The sequence below is a fragment of the Lycorma delicatula genome, chromosome 10 (assembly GCF_047948215.1).
Source record: "Lycorma delicatula isolate Av1 chromosome 10, ASM4794821v1, whole genome shotgun sequence".
NCBI lineage: Eukaryota > Metazoa > Arthropoda > Insecta > Hemiptera > Fulgoridae > Lycorma > Lycorma delicatula.
In genome coordinates, this window is record NC_134464.1 from 39,511,236 (window position 1) to 39,518,402 (window position 7,167).

Genomic DNA, 7,167 nt, shown 5'->3' on the forward strand with positions numbered 1-7,167 from the left:
AAAAATTTTCATTCAAAATGATTTAAAGCACCATCACAATCTGTGTTGAAAATAAAAAATGAAGAAGAGAAGTTTTTATTTTTAATTATAAAAAGGTTTTACCAACACAATTTTTAATTCTGGAAAGATGAAATTTCAAGCAAGTAATAACAAGACTGTCATTCTGTTGATTAGAGTATTTAATTTCTTTTAAGCAAACTTTAAATGATCTTTTCTTGTACTAATTATACATATGAGTATTTACTTCAAGTGAAATAAAAGCTACATATTCATGTGATGCTCATAAATGTACTGTTGTATTATACAGTTATAGTACTTGTTTTAATAATTTTTCTTCTGTATATAAAATATCTGTTATTGCACATTACAATTTTGTCTACACCTGATTGGAATAAACAGGTAAATTTTTGAAGAAATCTATTCCTTTAAATTCTTCAGCAGTGTAGATCGAAACCTCATTTTACACAATTTTCCCTTTAAGTTTGAGACATAAAGTCAGTACTTCTCTCATCACATGTACATCGTAGCCCAGTTTTTTTCTAAAAATAAACTAATTACCTCTGTGCTAGTATTCAGTCTTGTATACATCCTTATTATGAAACTTACATTTACTAATAATATGAAGCAGGGGAATTCCATTATAATTCAACTAATGATCAGTACATCAGTACTTTTTATTTTGATGATATATGATAAGTACACAACTTCTAGTAGTCAAAAAAAATTTTTTCTTGAGCAATACTGTAAAGTATCTGGGCGTCTGGCTAGACAAGAGACTGACGTATCAGGTACACATCAGGGAAATCGCCGGCAAGGGTGAAAGAACAGCTACGGCATTGTGCCGCATTATGGCAAACGTCGGAGGGCCACGTCATTCGAAGACACGTCTGCTGGCATCGGTGGTAGATTCTATAATGCTGTACGGCGTTGCGGTGTGGGAGGCGGGGCTGTGCATTGCCAGAGGCCGGGATATCCTGGAGCGGATACGAAGAAGAATGGCGATGCGTGTGGTCTCAGCCTACCGTACCGTTTTCGTTTGAGGCAGCTATGGTCTTTGCCAGGCTTCCTCCTCTCGACCTGCTAGCCAAGGAGAGAAAGGAGGGCAAGAACAGAAACGAAACTAGGCGAGAGATCTGTTGGCTTGCTGGCAGAGTAGATGGGAGGGTTCCCAAAAAAGGCGATAGACAAGAAGACTACTGCGTAGCATCCAAAACTGGTTGGATAGAGGGTTGGGGGAGTTGAACTTCTATCTCACCCAGTTCTTTAGTGGACACGGGTGTTTTAACTCCCATCTGTTTGAGAGGGGGAGGAGAGAAACCTGTGAGTGCAGCAGTCGATTCTGCCGAGCACACATTTTTTGTGTGCCCTAGATGGGAGCTTTTGAGAATACAGGTATCCAAGAAGTGGCCCCGATCTCCCCGGACAGTATCGGAGAGACAGTGCTAAGAAGTGAGACGTCCTGGGCTGTCGTGGCCACGTTTACCAGGGCAGTCGTGAAAAAGAAAAACAAGGAGGAGGCAACGTTTTATCCATAATTACCAATAAGGTTGACGGTAATAGAAATATGTTGAGTCGCAGACTGCTATTGAAGCATCGACGTGTTACTAGTTTTGTGATTTCACTTTTATGACTGAGAATTCGAGACGTTCTTGGTACGAGTGAGTTCGTAAGGGGGCCTACACATCTCGAAGCAATGCCTCGGGGTGATTCCGGGATGCGTAGGGTTACTCCAAAGGGGGGTGGTTTTAGTCGGTAGTCTGTTGATAGCGGTTGGTTTGGACCACGAAGAGTCCAACACTTCGTGCGTAAATGCATTTCCACCTCCGTCCCCCCACCCCCAAAAAAGAAAAAAGAGTTATGTACAAAATAACATCAAAATCAGAAATAGTGAAGCAATATAGCTCTCTCAATATCGATATACCAAAATGCTTTGTATAGTACGCCTAAATTATCTGAAAAATTACATGCTGTGATTTATTTGAATACATTGTTCACGGTTAGAAGGAATGGTATTATTAGCGATTTGATGGCTCATTTACTCGTCAACCCATTTAAGTAACAAATTTTATACGGGATTAAAGTAGATAAAAAGTATATTTACTGCTGTGAAAGTTTCAGAATTTTGCCAATTATACCATATGTGGTTTTTGGGCCACAAACATGAGACATTTTCAAAATCTTACGAATTTTGGCCATTTTTTTAATGAAGGACTCCCGTTAACATTCAAATCTTTTTTATAAGTACTGCTAGTACCTCAGAGTTAAAACGTAAAGAAGACGCTTGACAATTTAGGTCTTCATTATTAATTTGGGTGTAATATATGAAATACAACAATTTATAAACGTAATTTCAGTAAACATTGCACGATTTTGTTATGCAACAAAATGAAATTTGAGTACACTAAGATGAAGTTTCATTTTTTTTTTATCTTTCTTTCATTTTTCATGCTACGAAAATGGCTGTTTTTACCTTTTGGCAAGTAAGAAAATATTCTATTACTCAAGAAAAAAAATCTTTTAAGTATAAAAAATATTTTTTGGCCACTACAAAATAAGTAGTATCATATGCAAAATAGGATCAAAATCAAAATTTGTTAGGCAATAAATTTTTTTTTTATAATTTTTGAATTCTAATGGAATACCGCTTACCGCCATCACAGATTACTTCCGTAACTATCTAATCAGAATAGGAAAATAAGCCAATGACAACACAATCGCTCTTCAATACTGCAGATTTCTCTTTACATTCACCCCTCTCAAAGATTCCTTCCATAACGATCTAATTACAACAGAAAATCTAATCAATGACAACACGGGTTGTTTCATTTTAATTCAACAAACGATCGATGCAACACTATTTTTGATTTTAATAATATTTGTAATATGTTAAGTACCCTACCCTGTATTGCCCTAAAAATATTGTTTTATATTTTATACAATTTATATTTATGTAATTTATAACTTGCCAAAAAGTAAAAAGCCATTTTCGTCACTTTTTCCATGAGCTGCCGCATTTACATTTTACATCGTACAGAGGGTCATAAAAGGTTTGTTGGAAAGAGTAAAGATGCAATTTCATCATAGTGTACTCAAAATTCAGTTTGTTACATAACAATATTTCTTAATAAAATGATATTACGTTTATATATTGTTGGTTTTTCGGCCCAAAATAATGTAACAGGCCTATTTTTTACCTTTTAACTCTTAGGTATTAGTAGTACATAGAAAAACAAATTTGTGTGTTACCAGGTTTCCTTTATTAAAAAAATGGCCGCCAAATCGTAAGATTTTGAAAATGTTTTGTTTTTGGGTTCCAAATACCACATGTGGGACAGGTGGCAAAATGTGAAATTTTTACAGCAGTTCTTTTTTTTATCATTTAAAAACATATAAAATTTATTTTGTTACTCAGAGGCCTTGACGGGTAATGAAGCCAATAAAATCGCTAAAAACACCGTTCCTTTTGACCGTAAACAACATATCCGAAAATAATGATGTTATGCATTTTTTTTCAGATATATAAATTACAATTAAGTTCATTAGAAAGAATAAATTGGTATTTAATAAATATTCAGTTACAGAATGATAAAAAAATTCAAATACATTAACAAGTTTTTCAATTTACTTTTACCTTATTTTACCCCTGCTAATGGAAGTTATGAATAAATCTTGCACTTTTTGACAACAAACTACCAATTACGCGATTATTCATGATTACGCAGACATTCATGTCCATGCATTTCACCTTCGTGTTTAAACATGAGTTTGTGTATACGATCCATATTTTAAGTAACAAACTATCTAGAATGTAAGGTATCTCATTATAAACAAATAAAAATGTTTTGTGTAGTAGGCCTACATTATTATCTGAAAAAATACGTGCTGTGAATTTTTGGATACATTGTTGACAGTTATATGGAACGGTGTTTTTAGCGGTTTTGATCGCTTCATTACTCATTAACGCCTTTAAGTAACAAAATAAATTCTACCATGTGGTTTTAAGATACATAAAAAGTACTAACCGCTGTAAAAATTTCAGATTTTTGCCACCTTAGCCGCATTTGGTTTTTGGGCCCCAAACATGAAACTTTTCAATATCTTACGAATTTGCGGTCATTTTTTAAAAAATGATCGCATTAATGATCATTTCAAAAAAAATGACCACAAATTCGTAAGACACTTAAGACATTCAGTAACAGTTCAATTTTTTTTTATTTTTATAAGTACTGCTAGAACCTCGGAGTTAAAAGGTAAAAAAGAGGCCTGTTACTTAAAGCTTTCCATTATTTATTTTGGGTTCAAAATATGTAGAAACAACAATTTGTAAATGTAACTTCATTAAAGATTACACGATTTAGTTATGTAACAAAATTATATTTGAGTGCACTTAGATGAACTTCCATTTTTCCTTTTTCTAGATACCCTTTTTTGTCTTTTGTATGATGTAAACTAAGAATGCTACGGATCAAGGAAAAAGTGATGAAATTGGTAGTTTTTAGTTGTTGGGGAAAGTATGAAAATAGACTTATTTAAGACCCCACCGGGTTGGTCTAGTGGTGAACGCATCTTCCCAAATCAGCTGATTTGGAAGTCGAAAGTTCCAGCGTTCAAGTCCTAGTAAAGCCAGATATTTTTACACGGATTTGAATACTAGATCGTGGATACCGGTGTTCTTTGATGGTTGGGTTTAGATTAACCACACATCTCAGCAATGGTCGAACTGAGAATGTACAAGACTACACTTCATTTACACTCATACATATCATCTTCATTCATCCTCTGAAGAATTATCTTAACGGTAGTTACCGGAGGCTAAACAGGAAAAAAAAGACTTACTTAAGAATATGATTTTTTTTAAATATTAAAAAAAAACTTTTTGCCACTACAAGGCGAGTAGTTATATACCACAAATCATCAAAATCAAAAATAGTGATACAATAACATTTTTCAAAATTTGATGAATTAAAATGGAATACCCCAGCAATAATTGATTGATCTACAGCTCAATGGCCTCAGTTTTTAACTATTTTTGTAATTCTAAGAATTGAATACCATATAGCAATGCAGAGAAAATATAGTAATTAATAATTTTTTTCTTAACTTCAACTTAAATTACAACTCTAGAGATTATTCCTCACATAGGAAAACTAATCTGCCTTTTTCCATTTTATTTTTTATTTCATGAAAGTATTCCTAATTATCATACGAGCAGCATCCCAAGATTATTAATTATCAAAAGAGAAATATTACCAATGAAAAGAAAATAATTCTTTTAATGGTTAACAAACTAAAGTTAATATTTTATCAATTTGTAAACCTGATAAAAGGAATTTTATAAAATTTTTTATTTTATAAATTTTTCCATGGAGTGGTCAATAAAATAAGAAAAAATGAAAATAGTTAGAATACTTAATATATAAACTGAATTCATGTATTGCCTATAAAAGATTAGGTTATATACTCGTATTTATTTTTACATATGAAAATAAGTTAACCCACACAGTTGGTTAATGGAAAAAAAAAAGCTGTCAACATTGTTGTAGGACTTTCTCATCATGCACATTCATATATTTTTCTGATGCATGGCTTACACGCATGTACACATTCAACTTAATTTAAAATATTTATAATTTTATTTAAATATAATATATTTTATTTATTCAATTCAATGATTCTAACTAAAGAAAAGATCGATCCAGTAGTTCTGGAGATATAAGGAGTATGACACCAACCACACCCATATACATACGAACAACTGGAAAATTTCCATCTGTTCTTTTTGGTTCCTTAGGTATAAAAATGTCAATATCCAGTGAAAACCATATATGGCTAAAGTGGACCAATTACAATACTTTCCCTTCCAAAGCTTTAGCTCTGCTATATTGTTAAACAGGAAAGTAAAAATCAAAATATACTTCAAAACAAAAAGAAAAAAACAACAAATATGTTTAATTATTCATAACTCATTCCTTATTATTCTTAATGAATTACATAAAATTGTGATATCACTAGTACATAGGAACTGACCATTATTCTAAATAAAAACAATTAGTTTTATAAGAAACCAATGTTAACCTCAATAAGTAAAATATTTTACACAGCTGATGTATATAACCTTAATTCGACTTTATATAGTAGTGGAATACTTGACGAAAGTATCAGATTTTCTGCATATGACAAGTATTTAACCAAAAGTACTACTAAGTGTTACTATATGGAAATTAATCCAACTTATAAAAATCTTAAAGTAACGATTTTAAATTTTATTTACCAGTGTATTGGAAACATTTTTCAATGGCCAAGAAAATTTAGAAATAAAAAAGGATTTCACAAAAATATAATTAATATGTGTTTCAACAATATTTTTGTATTCTTTTATACACATGTTATGTTTGCAATCATAATTGTGCAACAGTTTCTGATGTGTGAAACTAAGTAAATATATTAAATCTTCAAGATATTGAACATTGTCTGTTTTATGTTTAAACTTTATGAAGCAATTATAACTATTTGTGTGTTGAATTTTATAAAAAAAAATAGTATTTTTGTACAGGGTGTGTATCTTACCTAAAAACTTAATATTAACAGTGAAACTGGTAAATAAAAATTATCATTTTTTTTAATTTAATTTTTTATTACATTACATTTTTTTTCTTTTCTTTTAAATTTAATTTTATGTGAGACATTTACAGATATATCAGAGTATTTTGGTGTGATTCTGTTAGATTCAATAATATGAAATAAAACTTCTAAGTAATTGTTCCAATATTCAGAGATTTGCAGAAATCATCCAACCTTCACCAACTTAAATTTAAAAAAAATTACACAAATTTATAGCAATGACAGTTACTGTATTAGAAAACTGATAGAAGTTGATGAAATACATACTTATCCTCTAGTTATATATTATAAAATAATATTTTGTGATTTTAATTGAACAAACAAAGCAAGTTTTGTTTTAAACTCAACCTTTTTTGCATTTTTTCTAGTTATGTGTTTATGATGCAATCATCACCAGATGTGTTTTCCAGTTCTTGTGAAATTTTACATTAAAGTTTGTTGGTATTTGAGTTTGAACAAAATAGCTTTAATGCATTTTTTCATATGGAATTTACTGTTTAAAATTTGTGTTTGGTATTTTCCTTTGTTAGAAGGATGGTGGAGGTA